Source organism: Pantherophis guttatus, chromosome 11, assembly GCF_059756535.1.
Source record: "Pantherophis guttatus breed Tessera chromosome 11, ASM5975653v1, whole genome shotgun sequence".
Lineage (NCBI taxonomy): Eukaryota > Metazoa > Chordata > Lepidosauria > Squamata > Colubridae > Pantherophis > Pantherophis guttatus.
Window position 1 is genome coordinate 4,526,412 of NC_142073.1, and position 26,190 is coordinate 4,552,601.

At 41.8% G+C, this 26,190-nt stretch overlaps 1 long non-coding RNA gene across 2 annotated transcripts; it reads left to right on the plus strand.

Moving 5' to 3' along the window:
- Nucleotides 1–1,187: 1,187 nt before the first annotated feature.
- On the plus strand, nucleotides 1,188–24,057 carry LOC148112262 (uncharacterized). Of its 2 annotated transcripts, none has more exons than XR_015729590.1 (3): nucleotides 1,188–1,408; nucleotides 8,673–8,797; nucleotides 22,259–24,057. It is a non-coding gene; the product is annotated as an uncharacterized LOC148112262 (long non-coding RNA). The 2 variants fall into 2 exon arrangements; XR_015729591.1 differs by lacking the exon at nucleotides 22,259–24,057 and adding an exon at nucleotides 9,892–11,410.
- Nucleotides 24,058–26,190: the final 2,133 nt, after the last annotated feature.

Sequence of the window (26,190 nt, forward strand, 5' to 3'; positions counted from 1 at the left end):
ACCAGCACTGATGATGCAACCTAGATGGGTCACGAAATGTCTGCAAGAAAACAAACAAGCTCAGAGAGCACCAAGGATCCCACACTTCAACCCTGAGCTACAAATAATTCTCCTTTATTGGTAATCAACAAACAGTAAAGAAAGAAAGCACAACATCAAACAATAATTCTCTTTTTTTTTCCATCTGAAAACGTGAGTTGTCTTCTTTACACCACCCAAAAAAAAAAATTAAAAAAATTGCTAAGTTATTCAGAAGACCCAAAGCTATTTCTGGGTGTCTTGTGCTTCTTTTCAATCAAACAGCCTCAATAAAATACTGCTAGGAATAAATACTCAATGAATGATCAACAGTCTGCTGGCAAAAAGAGACAGTATGCAAATGAGAAGATAAATTATTCTTTATGAATGATTAGCCAGAATTGAGCCTGCTACCAGAGAGAGAACACCTGATTTACATTTCTGTTTACTGGAAATCACCCACTTACTGATGTCCTCGCACGATATGGAATGAAGCACCAGCATCTGACTCAATTATTTCCTAAATTCATCACAAAACTACATTAAGTATCTTATATACCATGTAATTGTCTGCAATGAATGCTGTTAAGACAGTAATTGTGTCATCACAAGTTAATTTATTTTCAGCAAGCCTGAGCAACACAGATATTAATCTCCCGGAGTACAAAAACTGTTGTTCAGGGTGAATTCATTTGTTTCTCCTGATATGAAAACAAGGCCCCTTTCGGAGGCTGTTCACATCAATTGCTAACTCATCACCTGGAGAAGCTGCCAGATTGAAACTCACACTTAGAAAGGCTAAGAACCCAACTGGTATTTCTCAAAAGAAGGAGGGGGAGGAGGAGGGAGAAAGAGGAGGAAGGAAGGAAGGAAGGAAGGAAGGAAGGAAGGAAGGAAAGAGAAAGAGAAAGAGAAAGAGAAAGAGAAAGAGAAAGAGAAAGAGAAAGAGAAAGAGAAAGAGAAAGAGAAAGAGAAGGAAAGAAAAAGGAAGGAAGGAAGAGAAAGAAAGAAAAGAGAAAGAGAAAGAGAAGGAAAGAAAAAGGAAGGAAGAGAAAGAAAGAAAGAAAGAAAGAAAGAAAGAAAGAAAGAAAGAGAAAGAGAAAGAGAAGGAAAGAAAAAGGAAGGAAGGAAGGAAGGAAGGAAGGAAGAGAAAGAAAGAAAGAGAGAGAGAGAGAGAGAGAGAGAGAGAGAGAGAGAGAGAGAGAGAGAGAGAGAGAGAGAGAGAGAGACTTTGCTTTAGGCCTTGTAGTCCAGAAATCCACCCACGCTCCCTGCCTCTCCCACAACGGCTGATTCCAGCCCTTTAGAAAAATCAGCTTACTTACGAGATATTAGAAGCTTTATTGCCTCCTTTAATATTTGTGACCATCACCAAGAAATGTATCCAGTGGTGAGTTTCAAAATTTTTTACTACCGGTTCTGTGGGTGTGGCTTGGTGGGCGTGGCAGGGGAAGGATACTGTAAAACCTCCATTCCTACCCCACTCCAGGGGAAGGATACTGCAAAATCCCCATTTCCTCCAATCAGCTGGGACTCAGGAAGCAGAGAATAGATAGGGGCGGGGCCAGTCAGAATTTTTACTACTGGTTCTCTGAACTACTCAAAATTTCCACTACCGGTTCTCCAGAACTGGTCAGAACCTCCTGAACCCCACCTCTGAATGTATCACAACTTGGCATTTATGAGTGCTAGGCACAAGTCAGGGGCATGTTATCTGCAGATCGCTTCGGTGAGAGCTTCCCTTTGACAGCGAATGGGCCGGGAATAACGTCCGTTTTCTCTTTTTGTGGATTTCGGATTTACAACGGGATGTTCTCTCTCTCTCTCTTAGCAGCATCCCTCCTACGACAGGAGGGAAATGTGCTGACTTCCTTTTGCATTGTTTGAGGCCAGAATGGGACAATTCACCACAGCCAACTCGTCACGGCCAACTCTATTAAAAATATTAGGTTTTTTTCCCCCTTTTTCCCAATTTTCCATTTTTGTAAGTTGATTGGTTGATTGTGTGAAAAACCCTAATATTTCTGGTAGAGTTCTCTAAATCAGTCAATTAACGTGTATGGAGATTCTCCGTCCTCCAGGTCACGGTTGTCCCAAAGGTGCTTTTTTCAAGAGGCAACTGGACTTCCTTGGTTTTTCTTTGAAGACATTTCGCTTCTTAGCCGAGAAGCTTCTTCAGCTCTTAAGTGGATGGTGGGGAATGGAAGGATTTATACTCCTTGCAGACATCTGGACATTTGCATTCTTTTAGCGAGTCGAGTCATTAAGGTCACCTGGAGATTTCTCTGTGTCATCAGGCTCACCTGAGCGGTGCTAATTTATTTATTTATTTATTTATTTATTTATTTATTTATTTATTTATTATCAAATTTATAGACTGCCCTTCTCCTGAAGGACTCAGGGCGGTGTACAGCCAAAGTAAAAAACATAGATACAAACATTAAAAACAATTTTAAAAGATACATATAAATTTGGCCCCAAAGTTAAAAAAACAATAACAAAACATATTAAAAACATTTAAAAAGCATGGGTGTGGAGCCTTTTGGGAACTGTTGAAAGGACTGTGTTGTAGAGTCAATTAAGCACTATATTGTGCTTATTTTTCCTCCCCCTGAATATAGGCTTTACAACCAAACCAGGATTATGAGTCCAAGGAAAATGGAAAATCTCATATTAGGATGAATGATTAGCCATTCTTACATTAACTGTACCAATCAATCCAATTTTACTCTTAATTTCTTTGAAGTAATCCTGAGTTGAAAGAACATAGTAAAACCAACCACATAAGCTATATTGCAACATTACCTAGGCTAAAATGCGTCTGCCTGTTTTGCAATTCCTAGAAATTCAGCCTTGTACGTTGAGAATAGACAGCTGTATTGGCAGAACTCAAGTAAAGAATGAAGAAAGTTGTTTTTAAGAGGAAGCACTTTTAAGATGAAAACACCTTCTAATTCCCAAACCAGCTAGTTTTTTTTTTTTTTACTGTTTACCTTCCTGTGTTAATTACAAGATGCAATTAGGAAAGGAAATACTGTAAATGCCAAAGCAAAATTACTTCTCCAAGGAAATAAAATTAGAGCTTCGGTGATACAATTTTGGCTCGGTGCAGTGTCAAGATTTTACAGCTGGATGGCAGAAGCTCTGCCTTCCCCTCTCCCATCCCATTCCCCCATCACTTTTCCAACATCTTCACCAGCAGCTACCTTCTCATCAGCCAGGAGTCCCACTAAATATACAAATAAAACAGAGATTGCAAAAAGAGGGTCTTGAAGGGGTTGAAAACAGTCCCATCTCCCCACCCAGCTCAGTCCTCTGTCCTAGTTTTTTCTTTGCTGTGGTGGCTCTCGGCAAATAAAGAAATGGTCTTGTAATAGTCTTGAGAGTCCATGGCAAAGTAAGACTGGTAAGATTGTTTTGGATGGATTGTGTAGACTCTACTCAAAGAAGTAGTGCAAGGTGGGAAGAGATGGAGAGACCTGGCCCATAAAATTGCCAAGAGTTGGACACAACTGAATGGATAACATCATCATCATCTTTTCATCATGTTGACTCTTAGTGACCAAGAAGATAAAACTTCTCCAGACCCTTCAGGTCCATCTAGGCTGCTGCTAGCCATCTTCTATTTCTTTCCACCTATCCCAGCATTATAGACTTTTCAAGAATGGTGAAAGAGTAGAAGATGAAAAATGGTTGCTGACCATAATGATGTTTTTCCATTTGGCAAATTCATGGAAATCTCATAAGGTGGGAAACAGGATGGAGCAAGAATTTTCACAGTTATTTCCTTTAGAACAAATATTAAGTTGATAATCAGATGGCTTGGCTTCCTGAGTGCCAATCTGATTTCAGATTAGTAGCAATAGCACTTAGACTTCTATACTGCTTTACAGCCAGAGATGGGATTCAGCCAGTTCGCACCACTTCGGGAGAACCGGTTGTTAACTTTCTGAGCAGTTTGGTGAACTGGTTGTTGGAAGATATCATTAGGGCAAAGAACCAATTGTTAAGTTATTTGAATCCCACCACTGTTTACAGCCCTCTCTAAGTGGTTTACAGAGTCAGCATCTTGCCCCCAATAATTTAAATCCTCATTTTATCCACCTTGGAAGGATGGAAGGTTGAGTCATCCTTTTTTTAAAAAATTTTATTTTTTTTTAAACAGACAAACATACATTTTTTCTGAATAGAGTATTGACCGAGTCAAAATTCATACAGCTTATTTTCCCCAAATTTAATTTATATATTTCAATTTCTGCCATTGTATTCCTTTTCTACTTTTCCTTTTTTTATCTCTAATTTATATTTAATATATAATCAATATTGCCATCCGCCCTTACCTCCTAATCTTAATCTTATTTCATTTCATTCTTTTATTTCTCCCTTTTATCACATACATTTTTCAATATTCTTTATCCTTTAATTTGCACACAATCCTTTTAATATTTCACACTTATATCTTAATCTCCATTGTTTTCTAAAGGTGGACCAGATTATCATGTCATATTTCCTTATTAATCATTTTACCATTTTAACAATATATTTCTTCAAATTTGTTTTCCACATCACCTTTTGGAAGGCTGAGTCAGCCTTGAGCCTGGTGAGATTTGAACTGCCAAATTGCAGGCAGCCGACAGTCAGCAGAAGCATCCTGCAGTACTGCACTCTAACCACTGCGCCACTGTGGCTCACTTGTGGAAGAAGCCCAGTGGAGTCAACTCAGATCTCAGGCAATCAACAGTAAAGGACATAAACTTTGGAGATAATTAATGGCCTTGTATTATCATCTGGAGATCATTGATGGTCAAACTGTACATATGTATTTTAGGACTGTGTACGCAGTCTATAGCTTCTGCCAAAGAGTCTCATTTTCAGGACAAGTACAAATATTTATTCTCATTTCCCTTCTTGCACGTGACACAAATTGAAGCTCACAAACCTTATAAACAGAGCAAATTGCTAAATAATGGTCAGACATGACTGCTATCAAGCTTCCCTTCATCCTGTCACAAAACGATCTTTTCTCACCTGCTTCTTGTCCTTTGCTTCAGTGAAGCTGAAGAAAACAGCCAAGCAGGAACCTTCAACTTTGGTGTAACCTTCATGACTCTTCCTTGGCCTGAAGACCACCAATTCATGACCATCTACTGACCTGGCCATGAGCAACGGAAAAGAACTTAATCTGAAATGACTTAAATGGGACAAGCAGCAGTGGCTAGGAGAATTCCCGAATCAGACCTTTGGTTTTTTCAGGCTCCTGTCTCCAGGGGAAAGCTTCCATTCCAGAATGATAAGATTAGCTACACTTTCTTACGGTGTTATTCTCCCACTTCTACCCGTCACCTAAGCCAGGGACTTTAATTTGGGCTCCGCAGTTGCTTGGTGATGTCTTCATCAACCATTTAAAAAAAAAAAAAGCTTTGGGTCAGGAGCTCGGAGATTTGAATATATAATTTGGTTAATTGACTCAAGTGTCCCTTTTGACCATAGTCAATTTCCACTAATTAGAAATAAGGATCATTAGCTAATGTGTGTAGAGTGGCGAGGAGAAACACGGCGCAGGAAGAACTGTATGGTACACTCGGTGCTTAAGATACGATCGGGTTTTTTTTTTTTTAAGATGGACTGAGGGACAGTTCAGAGCAACAATCACACTATTAAGCTACTCGAGGCTGAATGATTCAGGCTGTAGATGTTGGAGAATGACCACAAGGTGTTGGAGAAGACAGCTGCAGGCCTGTCCTACTGACACTTAGTTACTCTGCTGTCTTCAATTGTCCACCCAGTAAACTTTCCCATATGGCGAAACTTTCCCGAATGGCAGTGACAATCGATAGTGATAGGCAGTGGCCTCTCCCACTGCCTGGAATGGGGTGAAAACCGGACACACGGATGCCAAAAATAGGGCGCGCGGAGGCGGGGATGGTGGCGGCGAATCCCGCAGCCTGGAACAGCTGATCAGCGGTATTCTGGGAGGCCAATCCAACTGCCAATCAGCTGCTTGTGCTAAATCAGGCTGTGCTAAAGCTGACCAGGCTGTTTGCTGCAAGGAGGCAAATTGCTGGGAGGCAGAGGCAGATTTTTTCCCCCCTTGTTTTCCTTTTCTAAAGCTAATGTGCGTCTTATAGTCCGGAGTGTCTTATAGTCCAAATAATACAGTATATAGATCATCTGTGATCATGTGGTCAGTTCGTTGCACAACTTAGCGGTCGTGTCGTGCGAAGGTCAGCTGGTGAAGAGGTGGTTGGTGCTGTCATTCATCGGTCGCTCGATTGATCCAACTCCTTACAGGCTCGTAGGCTGGTTCGATGGGTTTGTTGAGTACCAGGCTTCAATGAATTCATGTGCATGGCATATGATGGTACCATCTTCCTCTTCATTATGGCAGTGGTGGGATTCAGCCAGTTCGCTCCTATTCAGGAGAACCAGTTGTTAACTTTCTAAGCAGTTCGGGGAACCAGTTGTTGGAAGAAATCTTATTTTGTTTTTTTCCACTTTACAGGGCTAATCCTGTAAGGAAGGCAGGAAGGAAACATTCTGGTGGTGTTTCTAGCCTAATCTTTATTGCCCTGTTTACAGAAACTGCCTCTTTGGTTAACCCTTATTACATTGTAACAACTAAGGCAAAGCGTCCATCGACGTGAGTGACATTGAGTTGGTCATGCCCCCACGATCACATGACCACCAAGCCACGCCTACCCAGCTGGTCATTAGGACAGAGAACCGATTGTTAAAATATTTGAATCCCACCACTGCACTATGGACAACAAAAATGCCTTGTCTCTGAGCCGCAATCCTAGACTGTCAGTGCTTTAAATCCGCTCAAGCATTGTTCTCTCTTTTCTCTACTCATGAAGGTTCTCAACTCTCCTGGAAATCAGTTTCAGAGTTTGTTTAGGTTTTAACTGGAGGTGGTTTCTCTCCATCTTTATGAAAGCTTAAAGCATTGTTGATTTGTAAGTGTGAGCATCTTGCCTAAACTCTACCAGTTGGAACCATTCCCTATAAGAAATAAGAGAAGGGAGGAAAGCCAGCTCTAATTGACCCCATCTCTGTGAAGAGCAAGAATGTTGAAGAAGCATCATCAAATGATGGCCTCCTTTCCTGGCTGTCAGCAAACCAAAACAAACCTGGTCAAGCCACAGGGGACCTATTGCCGTGGAACTGGAGTTTAGCTTTTGAGATTTGCAACCATAACAAATCATAAGTTTCAGAATCTTGGTATGCCAGGATGAGTCATGTTGGTGTACTACCAATCTCTTGGGAATACTAAATCCAGAGGGAAGACATCTGAGTGACATTTCAAGCAACGTGTCAAAGCAAAGGCCAGCTTTCTTTTTGGCAAAAAACTCATCTGTTTCTGACTCTCTCTTGCATCATCACAGTTGCCTTTCTGTGCCTAGTGAAAAGCACCATGTTATTTGGGTGTGTGCTCTATTTCCTTCTTAAGATGAAATAACTCCACTTTCCCACTCTGCCCTGAGTAGTTGCCAGCCATCTGAAAAAGAAGCAATGATGATGAAAATGACCATTGACAAAAGGAGTTCTAGCATGGCAGTTGAGCAATATATTTCAGAACAATTGCGACATTTTCCCAGAGTGACTTAAGTAGCATTTATTTGTTTGTTTGTTTGTCAACAAGTACAAGGAAACAAGTAACAGTATAGACATGGACACATATAAAAGGAAATAAATAAGCAAAACATAGCCATAAACACATAAAATGAGTACATATAAATGGGGGCAGTAGGACAGGGACGGAAGGCACGCTGGTGCGCTTATGCACATCCCCGTAGGGACCTCTTAAGAAACATGAACATGGTAGACAGTTTAAGGTAAAAGGTATGGGGATTAGAGAGACTAACAACAGGATCAGGTAGAGTGTTCCAGACATTTGCTACTCTATTGCAGAAGTCATGTTTCCTACAATCAAGATTAGATTAAAATCAAGATCTTCAAATGCTTAACCCCCAATCAGAGGGAAAATAAAATGGACAAGTAGTACTAAGTAGTAAAATAATTAGTAGTAATGAATAGCGGTAGGATAAGAGTAAGAGAGACAGTTTGGTCTAGTGGTTAAGGCACCAGGCTAGAAAGCTAGAGATTGTGAGTTCTAATCCTACCTTAGACATGAAAGCCAGCTGGGTGACTTTGGGCCAATTACCAGGAGACAGTGAGTTCTAGTCCTGTTTTAGGCATGAAAGCCGATTGGGTGATTTGGGGCCAATCGCCAGGAGATGTTGATTTCTAGTCTCACTTTAAACATGAAAGTTGATTGTGTGACTTTGGGCCAATCGCCAGGAGACAGTGACTTCTAGTCCCGCCTTAGGCATGAAAGCCGATTGGGTGATTTGGGGCCAATCGCCAGGAGACGGTGATTTCTAGTTCTGCCTTAGTCATGAAAGCCAGCTGGGTGACTTTTGGCCAGTCCCTCCCTCTCAGCCCAACTGATTTCACAGGGTGGTTGTTGTGGGGAAAATAAAGGGAGGAAGGTATGTTGGCTATGTTTGCCGTCTTGAGTTATTTGTAAAAACAAAGGGTGGGATAGAAATAAAATAAAATAATCTCATTGAAAGGTAGATCACATAACTTGGTTTTAGCTGGCCAGGGGCAGGTGTCAAAAGATAACTATATGTTTTGAATCATATTTCTAGGGGTCTGGGAGTTGGAAGTCTTCCAAACGCATTCGCATTTCTCCTGATCTAAGAGTCAGTAACAAAGGGCAGCTCACTTTCCACAAAGCCAGATTGCTCTTTGGATCTCCAAAATCTGGAGATAGGTAAGTTGACTTAGGTTGTCAGTGGTCATTAGGAACAGTTTCAGGTCATTGGGTAACTTTTGCTCAACCTCCTGATTATTTTAAAAGGTCAAGTGGTCTCTTAAAGTGGATGCTTTCCTCCAGTTATGTACTTCCAACGCTGTGCTTCTTAGGAATAATTTTAGCAGGTGATTTATTAAGAGGAGGGTGGGGACTAGCTTCTGTTGCAATTCTTGAAAAGTTGATAATAAATCTGATAATCATAGGTGAGACTGATTTGTTTACCCTACATCACTCTGAAGTTACTGTAACTAATCAAATGTAAACCTTTACTCTTCAAATTTATTTACTTTGAATTCAGGCTAGTTTGGAACATAGAAATGTGAATCAAAAGCATGGCAGAGAACTTTCTTTCTTTCTTTCTTCCTTTCTTCTTTCTTTTCTCTCTCCCTCTATTTCTTTTTCTTTCTTTCTTTATCTCTCCTTCTCTCTCTATTTCTTTTTCTTTCTTTCTTTTCTTTCTCTCTCTTTCTCCCTTCCTTTTTCTTTCTTTCTTTCTCTCTCTCTCTCTCTCTCTTTCTTTTTCTTTTTTTCTTTCTTTTTTTCTCATACACTTCCACATTAATAAATGTTATTTTAATAAGAGCAGGGGCTAAGAGTAGAGAAAAAAGCCAAAGTTTGGATGTTTCAAAACCATGTTGTCTGGGCTCATTTGTGTTAGCCTTTTCAAAACCTTTACGGAGCTACAGATGTTTGCTCGGGTTTACTGGTGGAAAGAAAGCTAGTGTTACAGGCCCGTTCAAGTTTAATATTAGAATCAGCATCTGGAAAAAGAAGTGGCGGATAGAGAAGAAGATGAAAATAAATCCCTTCATTTAAAAGGCTGTAATCATATACTCAGAAGTAGTACAGGTAATTCATTCAAGGTTGGCCTCTTGGCAACTATTTATTTTGGGGTCAACCACAACAACTTCAGTGGGATTTCCTTCAAAGTAGTATCTATTGCAACACGCTGTAACATTACTTTATTACCTAATACTTTTCCAATCAATGGCACTCTGCTTGCTTGTTTAGGAAGCTTTTCTAAACTAGAACTGATGTTGTCATGCTTTTAGTTACCCAAACAACCAGGTTGTGTCAAAAAGCCAATACGCTTGGCACGATGTCATTCTGCAACAGAGGTCCCACCAAAGGGGAAGGATGAAGAACATTATTCGTGTGATTGGTGGAATGGTGTCATGCCAGTTTTATCACCATCGACACCTATGCCTGATTACTTTCAATTCAGAATAACAGAGCTGGAAGGGACCTTGTAGGTCATCTAGTCCAACCTCCCACCCAAGCAGGAGACCCTACACCATTTCTGACAGATGGAAGTTCGACAGTTCTGGAGGTTCATTCACCAGATGCTCCATTGTTGTTGAAGAACAGAGCTAAGAATTCAACTCACAAGCCTGTATGAAACTTTGGCATTCTTGGCAAAAGAAAATGCAATAGAACACCACTCGATATAGAAGTGTAATAAAACTCCCCTCCTCCACATCTATATATATATAAAAGTGAAATACCACTCACGCATCATCACAAAATCTCCAGAACCATAAAGCCTACAAACTTGAAATTTGCCACGTATGTTCCTCTTGGCTTCTAGGTGCTCACTAAGAAAGGATTTTTTGAAATGGCCATCAGAGCATTAGTATTTCCTATATTATTATTAACATGCTCTGATGCTAAGGAGTTAGACATTCTACTCCCCCTCCCCACCTGAAAAGAACTCTGTTCCAACTGCCAGTTGCCATATGCTAACACGCTCTGATGCTACCCATTCGCTAAACCGGGAGAGGGTATGGCCAGCATGTGACTCATTCTATTCCCCCTGCCCCTCTGTTCCAATTGCCAGCTGCCTTATATTAACATGCTCTGATGCTACGGAGTTACACATTCCACGTTAAGTTTCAGGCTTTAAGTGTCAATTTATCACGCCCGATCACATAGTTTTGTAGCGAAGCACGGGCGTCCAGCTAGTTGTGTATATTTGTACAGAAAGAAGGAGGAAAACAGGAAACAAGAAAGCCAAAAAGGATTAGCTTAGAAGCCTTCAATACAAAAGACAACATTACCCATAAATCGTTTTGGCACCAACTTGAATATCACACAGACAAGAATGTGATGAAAAAATTCACAGTCAACACAACCTCCCAGACCAAAACCACACAAAAAACCCCCCAGCTCTTTTGCTATCCATTCCACGCAAAGTTGACAATCATCAAGCTCTCACCCACACTGACATTTTAACCAAGTCTCTGTCAACCATATTAAATAATATTCCAAGCTGTGAGTTATTAAGCGTGGGTTATTAATGTGACCACAGCAATTAAAGGGAGGTTAAAGAATAAAAATCAGCATTCTGTATGGCGTACACACCACTTTCCCCTGCAACACAGAGAGCCTTCAAGTCAAAAGCGTGTGAAAACCACATCAGAAATGGGAAAGATTCGTCCAATCTGTTCATTGCCCACCCCTTTCCATTCTTCCTTGCCTCCGTACAACACACACCCCGGGATGAGAAAGAAATTTATTCCATTCCATCGGAAGGGTTGTGAGAATTAGTATATTCTGTATTCTACTATACACTTTCTGGCTGTTTCATTAAAAAAAAAATGAAAATAAAAATGTATCCTTCCTAGTAAAAATGCATTTTTCAGGGAAACTGCAACAAAATGTGTTGCAGTAAGAATCATGTATTTATTTATTTATTATGTTTATATTCTGGTTTTACTATTTTATAAGTAACTCAAGGTGACAATTATGCATAATATTTCTCCCTCCTCCTGTTTTGCTGACAACAATCTTATGAGTTGGGTTGGGCTGAGGGAGAAGGACTGGTTCAAAGTCACCCAGCTGGCTTTCATGCCTCGTGAGGAACTAGAACTCACTGTCTCCTGGTGATTTGTCCAAAATTACCCAGCCAGTTTTCATGCGTAAGGCAGGATTAGAACTCAGACTCTCTTGGTTTCTAAGCCAGCACCTTAACGACTATACCAAACTGGCTGCTATTCATTTGTTCATTTGTTCATTTGTTCATTCATTTGTTCATTTGTTCATTCATTCATTCATTCATTTATTCATTCCTGGAAACTGCGTATGTTAGAAAAAGTACTTTACATTTTCTTTTTTTCCCCTGCACATTTGACTAGTACTACTTCTTCTCCTCCTCCTCCTCCTCCTCCTCCTCCTCCTCCTCCTCCTCCTCCTCCTCCTCCTCCTCCTCCTCTTTCTTCTTCCTCTTCCTCTTCTTCTTCTTCTTCTTCTTCTTCTTCTTCTTCTTCTTCTTCTTCTTCTTCTTCTTCTTCTTCAAATGTAAATAAAGTTATATTAAGGAAATAGAAAAAAGATATGAATCCACGCGCACCCTTCCGAATTCACAGCCTGCTGGGACGTTGCATTTCTTAAATTTAGGGAATGCTCCCTCCATCCACTCAACAGTCACATCAGAAAGGTGCAGGCATCTCTGCTCACATTTGTTCAGCACGGTGCAATTTCCTTCTTCAGAACGGAAGGCAACAACCCTCGTCTCTTTCATCCAAAGTGCTTATCATCAGAGGAGGTGGATTAAAAATTAACATCCGGAATAAATAACATCAATAAATAACATCAATAGATGCCAGATCCCAACATGGGCTCCACTTCATTCTTCACACAAGCAAATTGTAAACCTCTCAATAAGAATGTTGATTATGGGAAACGCTGACTCTTTTCTTTCAATGGCTTGCTGTTACAATAAGCTATTTTTATCGTTCGAGTAATTACACTTTAGAAAATGACGGATGGGGAGAACTGCTCTTGAGTTTTAATGAAAGGAAGTCTGAAACAACTCCAGCTGATGTTACAGCTCTTTAAACAGATGAAACAACAACCAATAGTATTATGAAGAGGATAGGAGAGAGGGGAAGGGTGAAGGTCAAAAAAATATTGTAGAAAAACATTATCATAACCTCAAGTTTACAACTGGCTGCACAAGTGATGAAATATTTTATCATTGGCTTTAAAAAAAAACAACCATCAACCACAGGATACAGGTAGACCTCGAATTTACGATCCCAATGGAGCCCCAAATTTCTCACGCTAAGGAAGACGGCCGTTAAGTGAGTTTTGCCCCCATTTTACAACCTTTCTTGCCACTGTTCTTAAGTGAATCATCTGCAGCTATTTAGTGAGTAACATGGTTATTTGACTTTGCTTGCCAGAAGGTCGTCAAAGGGGATTATGTGACTGAGGTTGTCACATTTCCGATTCCCAAAGATCAGTCAGGCACGTGGTGGTTCAGTGGCTAAGATGCTGAGCTTGTCAATCGAAAAGTCGGCAGTTCAGCAGTTCGAATCTCTAGTGCCGGGTAACGAGGTGAGCTCCTGTGACTTGTCCCAGCTTCTGCCAACCTAGCCGTTCAAAAGCACATAAAAATAATGCAATTAGAAAAATAGGGACCACCTTTGGTGGGAAGGTAACAGCATTCCATGAGCCTTTGGCGTTGAGTCATGCCGGCCACATGACCACGGAGACGTCTTCGGACAGCGCTGGCTCTTCGGCTTTGAAACGGAGATGAGCACCGCCCCCTAGAGTCGGGAACGACTAGCACATATGTGCAAGGGGAACCTTTACCTTAACCTTTAAAGATCAATTTCTCCTTGTATGCAAAGCTTTTCAGAAAAGGACTTGTGGGTTGCATCTTATTTGTGTATTTATTATTTTTTATTAATCGAATGTGCTTTGCCAATCTCAAGTCTCTCAGCAGCTAACAAGATATGAAAAATACAATAAAGTCTAACAACCTTAAATGTTCACTAGAAGAAAGCTTCCCCTTCTGCCAACTGGTAACATATTTGCATTTTTTAGTACTTTCTCACTCTCTCCTTTTTGAAGTACCCTCCTCTTGGGAATAACTTCAGATGACTGGCTTTTTCTGATTAAATGACCGCAATAAATATATTTCAGGAGAAGGTTCAACCTTCACTGAAGGGGTCTCAGTCAAATCAACTATAAAAGGAATACCCTGGCAGAAGGAGGAGGAGGGGGAGGGGGAGGGGGAGAGGGGGAGGGGAGGGGAAGAGGGAGAGGGAGAGGGAGAAGAGGAAGAGGAAGAGAAGAAGAAGAAGAAGAAGAAGAAGAAGAAGAAGAAGAAGAAGAAGAAGAAGAAGAAGAGGAGGAGGAGGAGGAGGAGGAGGAGGAGGAGGAGGAGGAGGAGGAGGAGGAGGAGGAAGAGGAGGAGGAGGAGGAGAAGGAGAGGGAGAGGGAGAGGGAGAAGGACAGGGAGGAGGAGGAGGAGGAGGAAGAGGAAGAAGGAGGAGGAGGAGGAGGAGGAGGAGGAGGAGGAGGAGGAGAAGAAAAAAAGAAGAAGAAGAAGAAGAAGAAGAAGAAGAAGAAGAAGAAGAAGAAGAAGAAGAAGAAGAAGAAGAAGAAGAAGAAGAAGAAAAGGAAGAAAAAAGAAAAAGAAGAGGAGGTGGAGATGGAGATGGAGATGGAGGAGGAGAAGGAGGAGGAGAAGGAGGAGGAGGAAAACTGTGTAACTCCATCATTCTGTCTGTCATATTTGTATTTATATATGTTTGCGTGTATGCACATATAAATACACCCACAGAGGAGGTTTTTATAGAAGCTCTCCAAAGGGAAACAGAAGCATAAGAAAGAGAAAATACTGGAATAATGGCAATCTTGAGGAACAGCCCAAGACACCCATCGTTACATATTTTTACTCATGAGTAATTTATCTTCTCTGAACTTGAGATGGTCCAGAAGCCTTGAATGACTGTGAAGTATTTTACTACTTCACTCAAGGAGTAGTTTTGCGGTGGAGGGATTCCTTGGTGGATGAAAGGCCTTGCAGTCTTTTCTACAACAGACAGTTCCATTTGCTGGACATTGATCAAACAGGTATCTATCTGTAGATCATGGCCCATTAATCACTCCACCCACCCATTATCAGTTTCGCCAGCAGAATATGCAAATGGGATGGCTGTCATTGATAAGAGGAAATGGAATTTATCCTTCAGCTGAGTCCATCTGGAAGGAGTGATACCATCTTCCCTAAGAGAATAGGCTGTAGAGATAAATTCTTCACCTGTGGGATGCCAGACTATTGACAGATTCCACCCCAAAAAAGGAATCACACAATTGAATTAAACCTCGCTAAAAGGGGGAACTGGAGTTGGGGAACTCTCCTTCAACTGGCTGAACCCCCAAAAGAAGAACCTTTGATCCTTTCTTTCTACAGCAACAAAATAGACCGAGGACCTCAAATACAAACCAAGGGACCTTGTTTTCAATAAAAAGCTGTTCTAATTATTCTGGAAAAACCAGAACTCTTTCCAGGTTCAGGCCCATCTGCGGAATATTTGCCTCATGGCAAAGGATGGAAGGCATTTCTCGGAAAGCTCAGGGGTAAATGTTCTCCGTCCCAGATGGTTCCCCTTTAGTCATATATGAATAAGAAAATAATTCTCGTGAGTGGAAAAACATGGGGCTTGTTGAAACAGCAAAATTTTTCATTTACGTCTACCCTGTCTCCAGAACCACTGGCACAGAATCCCTTGCAATGATTAAGAATGCCTTCAAAGGATGCCTTGGACCTTGGTGAATTGTTGCCAGCTGTGCTTTCCCAAATAGCGTGGTTGGTGAGGGTGAAAGGAAGGACAGGAGGAGCAGGGACACAAAATTTGGAGGTGCTGGAATGGTTTTGGCACCGCCAAAGCAGGAAGTCATCGGAAGGACCTGAAGAACTAGATTTTTTTATCTGCAAGGAGTTGCTTAGAGTTCATTCTTTATGTATCAAAAAACCATTTTTGCTTTGTTGCAGACTCATTACACAAAGATAATTTTAATCAGGGAGGTGATTGTTCATTTCGTTTCTCTAATTTCTTATCATAACCAAAAAATCTATCCACAAGTGGGGAACCCAAAAGATGATTGTTTCAGTGTGGAGGTTTTCAAGAAAAGATTGGACAAGCAAGATGGTATGAGGACACCTGCTTTCCACAGAGCGTTGGACTAGAAAACCTCCAAGGTCTCTTCCCATCCTATGATTCTCTGATCTCCTGAAAATATCTAATTCCCACCCTTATAACTACTTACTCCTCAAAAAACTCACCCAGTTGCCTCTTCCACCCTTCCAGAAGATCACAAAATTGAGAGTCATCTCCTATCTCCACAAACATCCTTCAGTTGCTCAATCAACTATGAAATTCAATAAATTCTGTGAAAACAATTGGCTAGAGGTATAGGATACATTAAGCTCATCTCCCAACAGTCACATTAGAAGAGGTTTGGTATTAGGATGGAGTATATAGCCTGTGAACCAGATTCCTATCTTGAATGGTTGGAGATCAGCACAAATTGGGAGTCTTAATTGCCTACCAGCATTTTTGAATTTGAAAAACCAGTGAGAGGTCCCAATATGGCATAAAGGAGACATCATAGACCAACTTCACTGGATGCCCAGCTGCCTGGCTTCAGAACATCTCTCAAGGTATCGATTCCAAGAACGTCCAGCTGAAATCCCCAGATTCCATCAGCCAAAAACTGAAGTTGAAATGAAGGCGAGAGCAATAAATATCTTCACTGGTCTGTACATCTCAAGCAAATTAGTTTCTCCAACTCTTGGGAAGTACGAAGAGAGGGACACTTAGAAGCAATTGCTCAAAAGCTAGGTGGCAAGAGGTACATCACCCAGGACGTTGAAGAATGGAAGTAAATGGGAATAAGTGTACACATTAAATCCCCCCTCTCCCTTCCTACTCCTTCTGGATGCTCTGTCCAGCCAGGCCTCCCAGCTTCAAGTAATCTTTCATTGTCAACATATGCCAAGAAATGGATTCAATTAAGATTAGCAGCCTCGGGGCTGGGGTAGGGTGCGTAGATGTGTGTGCATGGAAAGAGGACCCAACGTCTCTCTGTGTGACCCATAAGAGCTAAGGATAACCTAATTATAATGGATCATCAGGTAAATCTCCAGTCCAGTTCAAAAGATAAGCAAAGCTAATGGCTCTTCCTGAGGGTGGACCTGGGTCTCCAGTGCTGTGACCTGTGAGCTCTTCTAGCGGCTTAGAACTTTTGTTTTGAAAGTGTGAGGTGGAAGGGCAGCCCGGAGATCAATACATCATTTTTAAGGTAATGGCCAATTCAGCCACCAGAAAAGCAAAAGGTCAGGATTGATGGTGGCCTTCTTTGAACTTTGCCATTTGCATTTTGTGAATATGGGATGAAAGGCTCCAGGAACTGACGATGTTCTACATGTGCAGGATCAAATATAGTCTGAATTAATGGGGCTTAATCAAACCTGGCTATCAAGAGAACTGGAAAACAATGTACGGTTGATTCTTAGTTGGCTCTAATGTGACTCAAATGTAATCATGGTTCTAGATTCTGTATATATAACTTGAGCGCCTCTTTATTTTTTTTATATAAAAAAGGACAGTTCTCCATTGTCTCACTTCACATAAATCATAGAATGACAGAGTTGGAAGGGACCGTGGAGGTCTTCTAGTCCAACCCCCTGCTCTAGCAGGAAACCCAATACCATTTCAGACAAATGGTTGTCCAATCTCTTCTTAGAAACCTCCAGTGTTGGAGCACCCACAACTTCTGGAGGCATAACATAGAAACACAATGGTTGGTTGGTTGGTTGGTTGGTTGTTGGTTGGTTGATTTGGACAATTCATAGAGCTGGTGCACAAAGTAAAGAACACTGAGAGCAGCGTTGGAAGGAAATCCAAAAGAAATCTGTAGGTCAAAACACACAAGAGTAACAGGCAACATGGTTGTGACACTGTTGATGTCTGGTGAATCGTGGAGTAAGTGACATGCCAGCAACCAGCTGTCTTTCAAGCATGAACTATCAAAGTGGTTCCTAAGGCTCAGCTGCAGGCTGTGGAAGGCCCTTGAAGAGCTCCTGAAAAAAGAGGAGCTATGGAAAAAGGCTAAGGCCTAAGGCCCTTATTCATCCAGATGCCCACATTTGGTATTTAAATGGGCTCCAGTTTGCTTGGCACTCAGCTGAGCCTGTATCCTGAGCCTATCATTCTGCTGGATCTTTTTCTACAAGGAAAAAAAAGGTGGAAGATTTAACCAAGCCCCTTATAATGAATGCATTTGTATTTGAGGAACTCCACCAATAACAGTTATATAGGTAAAGGTAAATGTTCCCCTTGCACATATGTTCCCAACTCTAGGGGGCAGTGCTCATCTCTGTTTCAAAGCCGAAGAGCCAGCGCTTTCCAAAAACATCTCTGTGGTCAGGTGGCCAGCATGACTAAACACCAAAGACGCACGGAACTCTGTTACCTTCCCACTAAAGGTGGTCCCTATTTTTCTACTTGCATTTTTATGTGCTTTCGAACTGCTAGGTTGGCAGAAGCTGGGACAAGGAACGGGAGCTCACCCCGTTACGCGGCACTAGGGATTCGAACCACTTACAATTTCTATTGACTGTTTCCTAATATGATTTGATTGCTTATTTGTTCCCTATGACTATCATTAAGTGTTGTACCTTATGATTCTTGACAAATGTATCTTTCTTTTAGGTACACTGAAAGCATATGCACCAAAGACAAATTCCTTGTGTGTCCAATCACACTTGGCCAATAAAGAATTCTATTCTATTCTATTCTGAACTGTTGACCTATCGATTGACAAGCTCATCATCTTAGCCACTGAGCCACCGCAAATATATACAGTACACATATATTATTTGACGGTCGACTGTATAAGAACGATTGCCTATCTTGGACTGGACATTAGGCAAAAGACCTATTGGGGCCCTTATATTAAAACAATATATTTCATGTGCATTCAGAACTCAAAAATCACATATAACATGGCCCTTTATTTGAGTAAAATAGTTCAGTTGAGATCCACGTAGGTGGGTCTGATTGGGGTAAATTGTAGGTGTGACACAGAGACATGATATTATATTCCTTATGTTATTCTTTTCATCTTCTTGAATTGCATTGTTACACATGGTTTTATTGTGTAATGTTTTATGTTTTGTTCTGCATTTTGATATGGGCTAAGGGCTAATGAGCAATAAAGTTTTTACAAGGAAAATGAAATGAACAAGGCAGACAACTTGGTATATCTGTATCTAAGCAAAATGCCATCACTTTGAATTAATATCCCAACTAGAATTCTGTTCTGAATACGGCTTAGCTTCAAGTAAAAATTCCTAACTAAAAACACTTGCAAATTTCTACCATCTGGGTTATGGCTGTACACTGCTTTGCTCAAGGTTTCATCCATAAGGACTTTATATTCTGTATAGTCTTTATATTCTGTAAATTGGGTATGGCTAGTCTAGTGATAGGAAGGACTAGGGGTGACATGATAGCAGTGTTCCAATATTTGAGGGGCTGCCACAAAGAAGAGAGGGTTAACCTATTTTCCAAAGCACCTGAAGGCAGGTCAAGAAGCAATGGATGAAAACAAATCAAGGAGAGAAGCAACCTAGAACTAAGAAGAAGTTAGAACAATCTATCAGTGGAATGACTTGGCTTCAGAAGTTTTGGATATTCCACTCGGAAGGTTTTCAAGAAGAGATTGGATAACCATTTGTCTGAAGTGGTATAGAGTTTCCTGCTTAAGCAGGGGGTTGGACTCAGGGGTGAAATGCTCCCGGTTCGGTCCAGTTCGCCCGAACCGGTATTAAAAAAGGCTACTGGTTCACCAAACCAGTAGTAAAAAATGTAAAAAAAAAAAATTCCAACGATCAGCTGAGCAATGCGTGAATGTTGGAACTTTTTAAAAAACTTTTTAAGCATTTTTTTATTACTGGTTCTCCAGAACCGGTAGTAAAAATGCTTTTAAAATTTTTTTAAAAGGCCCCGACAATCACAGCTATGCCGCGCGATCGTCAGAGCCTTTTTTTACCTTTTAAAAGCGTTTTTTTACAACCTATTCGCCCAAATGGGTTGTAAAAAAATGCTTTTAAAAGTAAAAAAAAGGCTGCGAAGATCGCGTGCTACAGCTGATCACACCACCACCACCCCAGTATATGTACTAAACTGGTTCAGAATTCACCACTGGTTGGACTAGAAGACCTCCAAGGTCCCTATTCTGTTCAATTTATCACAGCCTCTACAAAATTCATTTCAATCTACAGACTGGCCATATATTCCCATTTCACCTAAAAAAAGAAATGAGAATCAAGCACATCTCCAAAAGAGTGGGTTTGTTGATCAAAAGGAACTTCTTTAATGTTACCACTCAAGAGTTGCCTTACTCATCCTTTCTTTGCAGCTGCAATTGCCCAAAAGAAAGACAGGCCCGGCTGAACTCTTGCCTCCGCTTCACAATTCACTTTTCAAGGGCCCTAACAATTTTATGGCCCTTAATGATCACCTCCTTTTGTGTATTGGCTTGCCAATCAAGGACCACTTAATGACAAAACAGAATAATTTAACCCCTATTCAAAGGACAATGCTAGAATAGCTTGAGGTAGTGTTTTGACACCACCAACTCTCTGAAGAAAGCTCTCAAGAAGGTATCATTAACAAGCAATTCTCTTTTAGTTGCCATCCACAATAGTTTGACCTTTGCACTTTGGGCTTTCTGCTTTGACCCACTCACAACTGTTGGGTTACTCATTTAAAACCCGCAGGTGTGGCACTCACACAAATACTAATAAAGTTCACCCATGAATGTGTGGGCTTCAGCAAAAAAGAAGAAGAAGGGCTCCCCTCCACACTACACAATGCCCCAGAATTAGCCTGAGCTCTTCAAAACGCTTAATGGACCGTAATCCAGATCCAGTTGTTAGAGTAACAGAGCTGGAAGGGAGTGTTATTTTGGCTCACAAAAGAGAGGTTCAATCTAAAGAGCGGCCAATGGCAGAGTCCATCAAATTTCAAAGGGAGTCAGTCATCTCTTAAAATGAATTTGCATTCCCCTCGCTGACGATGTTGGGTTCAAGAAATAGCCATCCATAAATTTTCATTTACCATGAGAAAGCTGTCAAATATTAACGCCGCCACCGTTTGGGAATTGGGAGTTTTTGAAGAGAAGTTTCGTTACTTTGATTTTGTTAGTTTATTAGTTTATTATGGATGGAAATTAATCAAGGAGAGAAGCAACCTAGAACTAAGAAGAAATTTCCTAACAGTGAGAACAATTAAGCAGTGGAACAACTTGCCTTCAGAAGTTGTGGGTGCTTAAGTAAGAGCCTGGTTAGCCATTGGTCTGAAAAGGTATAGGGTATCTTGATCGAGCAGGAGGTTGGACTAGAAGACCTCCAAGGTCCCTTCCAACTATTCAGTTCTTCCGTTATTATCGAATGTAATTTGGGGAAAGAGTCACATTCATTCTTCATTCTTCATTCATTTCTATACATTCCGCATTTACAACCCAAACTCTCTTTTTCCCATACAAATGCTCTTCAGTCCTTCTTTCCTTGTCCTATAGGGTAGCTCAACGTCCAGTTCTTGGAATTCTTAAAACTTTATTTAGAAACCTTAAAGCCCACTGACATCATATCTCGGAGGACTGACGCATCCACAGCTCTTTGTCCGCCAAAAACGGATTGCAACTTTGAACTTTTTCCTTTTCCTTCTCCACGGAGGCCGAAAGCATGAGCTTGACACCAGACGGTGATGATGCTTGGGCCTTGTCTGGATACTTCCTGGGACACTTCCCATGGAGCAATGGCTTTCTTTGCTGAGAAATGTTTGCCCGCAACCCCAGCCCCTTGACCAGTTCACAGCTTCAATATTCCCAGGCAAATCTTGATTCCATTGGCAGGCTGTGCTTAATTATACCGGCTTGAAAAAGGAGGAGGAAGGCTTGTTTATCTCTTCGCAACAGTGCTTTGGTTGCAAACATTTGTTATCAGGGCTGTGAGATGTAGACCAACAACAATTAATGTCTCCTTATCCTAGCAGCCCTACAGCTTTCTTTGGGGAGGGGGGCCACGCTGGCTGGCGGGCTGGTGGGCTGAAGCAACATAATTCCTATTGTTGCCCGAAAAGGCAACCTGGATTTTTCCTTGTCACTCATTATGTGAGCAGGCAGAAAAGACACTGCAGCAGCGGCAGGAGCAGCTGACAAATTTCTGGGGCCTCCGGAGAGGACACCCCCCCCTCCATCCATGATAAAGCACCCTGCCTTAGCGGTGTAATCAGCTTGCAGTACATGTATTACTTCCTAATGAGAGCTGTGTTTAAACAAGTGTATAGAACACATCTGTCCGAGCTCTGGGATTTGAATCCGTGTGACCAATTCAACATCTGAAAGTTAAATTAATGGTAAAGAGTTTAATTGTGAGTAAACAATGCCACATTAAGGAGCAGTAAATACAGCAGTGGGGAGCTGGGAAGATGGAGTATTTAATCACAGATGTGGCCTGCTGCTTGACTGCTTTCCCTAATGGCTTTGCCCCAGCTGTACTTTAGGCGGGGGTTATTTCGTGACAATGGCTCTTTCTTCTCTTCTTTCTCGAGCTAGGCAAGGCGCGGTCCCAGAAAGCACATCGGTCCACGTGAGAAAGGTCCATGGGTGTGTAAAGGCCTTGAAGATCCTTGTGAACAATTTTTGTTCCCCTCTGAAGGAAGAAAAATACCCGTGTTTGATGTTCTTCACGCATTGAGGAGGGAGTCTGATTGCTCTTCACTGAAACCGCTCTAAACGTGATGGTAAAAAAATAGATTTTTCTAACAAAATTGTCGAACGCTGGTCTATCACTTCCGAGACGGACTAAACAAGGAACTGCTTCCTAGCCGAGCGAAGAACTTACCAGATTCAGTTGTCTCAGCCAATAACTTTCCCAGCTATCATTGTACCTTAAATACTGTGGACCTCACCTCTCTCACATTTTGATTTTTTTATTTTGTCTTTGAATTTGTCGCGTTTGTTGAACAAATAAATAAATAAAAATAAACAAAATAATGGGGGGGGGAATCCTTGAGGGTGGAGGATTCCTTCAAGCATGGTGAAAAGCAAGGGTGAAATCCAGCAGGTTTTGACAGGTTCTGGAGAACTGGTAGCAGAAATTTTGAGTAGTTCAGAGAACCGGCATATACCATCTTCCCCCAGGAGTGGGGAGGGAATAGAGATTTTGCAATATCCTTCCCCCAGGAGTGGGGAGGGAATGGGGATTTTGCAGTATCCTTCCCCTGCCATGCCCACCAAGCCACATCACACTCACCAAGCCGCACCCACAGAACTGATAGTAAAAAAAATTGGATTTCACCAGTGGTAAAAAGTCTATCTCTCTCGTCACATCCCACCTCATTCCACTTCATATAATGGAAGCCCGGCCCAATTTGTAGTATTGTTGAAAGATGTTGGATAGTTAAGTGAAATGGCTTTAAGCTGACCACTTGAACTGGACTCCTGACCTTTGCAGCTCAGTTGCAAATCTGAGCATTCTCATGCAGCCACGGAATTCCAGAACTCAACGGAATGGTGGCTGGTTTTGTGTCAAAGCAGAGAACCCAAACATATGTGAGTCTATTTAGCTCATTATGCACAATCTCTATTAGATCAACTGGGAATTTTTTTTTCCCAACCTCACAGGAGGGAACTCTGAATCTTCTGCATGTCGTTGGCATGCTAAGAGAGTGATCGCCACAAAAATTAACCTTGTTCTCTCATTACAAGAGAGGTGTGCAACTTTCTATTTCTTTTTTAACCCAACCATTGAGAGTTTTCCAGATCCCATCACCCAAACCAAACTTCAATTGGCTCACTCACTGTTGTTGTTATCTATTTTACTCATACTCTTCCTTTGCATTCCTGTAAATTCTCTAAGACAGGGGTCTCCAACCTTGGCAACTTTAAGCCTGGAGGACGACAACTCCCAGAATTCCCCAGCCAGCTTTACTGCAGAATGCAGCATTGCAGGCAAACTCTGCCCACTGAAGGAGTTCGATCCTGACTGGCTGAAGGTTGACTCAGCCGTCTGTCCTTCCGAGGTAGGTAAAACAAGGGCCCAGATTGTTGGGGGCAATATCAGGTCCGCCTGATTCGCCAGTTGCGTCCCTTTCTGGATCGGGACTCGTTAAATACGGTCACTCATGCTCTCGTTACTTCCCGCTTGGACTACTGCAATGCTCTCTACATGGGGCTCCCCTTGAGGAGCACCCGGAGGCTCCAGCTGGTCCAGAATGCGGCCGCGCAGGTGGTTATGGGAGCGACGTGGTGCTCCCATGTGACCCCCCTCCTGCGCGAGCTGCACTGGCTCCCGGTGGTCTTCCGGGTGCGCTTCAAGGTTTTGGTTACCACCTTTAGAGCGCTCCATGGCATCGGACCGGGGTATCTACGAGACCGCCTTCTGCTACCAATAGCCTCTCACCGACCAGTACCCTCCCATAGAGAGGGGCTCCTCAGGGTGCTGTCGGCCAAACAGTGTCGACTGGCGGCCCCCAGGGGGAGAGCCTTCTCTGTGGGGGCACCTACCATCTGGAACGAGCTCCCCCCAGAGATACGGAAGATCCCGGACCTGCGCACGTTTCGCCGTGCTCTCAAAACTTTTCTATTTCAGCAAGCTGGCCTGGCCTAACTCCCATCTTTTAAATTTTTAATTTTTTTTAATTCGTGATTTTACAAATTGGGTGCTTTAATCTGTGTTTCGGCCGAAATATTTAATAATTTTAAGGGATTTTTTAATATTTGTATTATCTGTATTTTATCTTGGCTGTTCACCGCCCTGAGTCCTTCGGGAGTAGGGCGGTATAGAAATCTGATTAATAAATAAATAAATAAATAAATAGGCTGACTCTATAAACTGCTTAGAGAGGGCTATAAAAGCACTGTGAAGCGGTATATAAGTCTAAGTGCTATTGCTATTGCTAACCAATTAAACATCAGCTCAGTCTATGAAATTGCATCTTTCTCTAAAAATGTTTACCAATAATTAATAGGTGTTTGTTTGTGCATGCCTGTACATAGGTTTTAATGAAGCAGCAAATCCCTACACGGGGGGGGGGGAGGCGAAAGGAAAATAAAATTTCTCCTTCTAGTCATCTCTAGCTTTATTTTTTATTATTATTCTCCCTCTTCTACCAGCTGTGGAAGTCCATTCTCACTCTTTATTGATTTTAGTCTCCAGACGGCGTATGAATGACAGACTGTATTAAGATGATGGTGGTTGAAATGCCACCCCCATCAATAGCAAAGCAGTGCTAAGTGAGAGGCCTTTTTTGCTGTTTAGTGAGGTATGGATACCCCTCCCTTAAAATGCCTTAAGTAAAAACAAATTAACTTCTGCCAAGGAAGACGTTTTTGGTGGTAGGTGGGCTTCTAGAGTGTTTCCCTGCAGGGGCTCTAAGTGGGAAGGTCTTCATTTAAGAAAATAAGATGGATGAGCTGCCTCCAACCCCTTCTGTGGTCGCCCATCATGCGAGGAAGCTAAAAGAGACATTTCTTGCTTGTTTAAAGCAAAGCTGAGATTATCTCTGCTAGAGATAATGCAGAACACCGTGAGGAAAACAAAACAAATCATTGGTTCCATCAACTGGCTGCCTGCAAATGTTTCCCTAAGGAAGCAGGTTCAGGATTCTTTCTTATTTTATTGAACAGAAACAAAATGAACTTGTTCTTTGAATCCAGCTCAGTTTCTAGTGACTTCTTGGGTACTTCTTTACTTTTAGGGGTAAAGGTAAAGGTAAATGTTCCCCTCGCACATATGTGCTAGTTGTTCCCGACTCTAGGGGGCGGTGCTCATCTCTGTTTCAAAGCCAAAGAGCCAGCACTGTCCGAAGTCGTCTCCGTGATCATATGGCCGGCATGACTCAATGTCAAAGGCGCACGCAACGCTGTTACCTTCCCACCAAAGGTGGTCCCTATTTTTCTACTTGCATTTTTTTTTTTTACGTGATTTTGAACTGCTAGGTTGACAGAAGCTGGGACAAGTCACGGGAGCTCACCCCATTATGCAGCACTAGGGATTCGAACCGCTGAACTGCCGATCTTTCGATCGACAAGCTCAGCGTCTTAGCCACTGAGCCGGGACTGGAGGCTAAAACATAGAAAGAATGGTTGCTGGAACTGGGTATGTCTAGTCTGATGAAAAGAAGGACTAGGGGTGACATGATAGCAGTGTTCCAGTATCTCAGGGGCTGCCACAAAGAAGAGGGGGTCAAGCTATTCTCCAAAGCCCCTGAGGGTAGGACAAGAAGCAATTGGGTGGAAACTAATCAAGGAGAGAAGCAACCTAGAACTAAGGAGAAATTTCCTGACAGTTAGAACATCAGTGGAACATCAGTGGAACAACTTGCCTCCAGAGGTTGTGAATGCTCCAACACTGGAAGTTTTTAAGAAGAGATTCGACAATCATTTGTCTGAAATGCTATAGGGTTTCCTGCCTTAGCAGGGGGTTGAAGACCTCCAAGGTCCTTCCAACTCTGTTATTCTATTCTATTCTCTTTTTTTTCCTT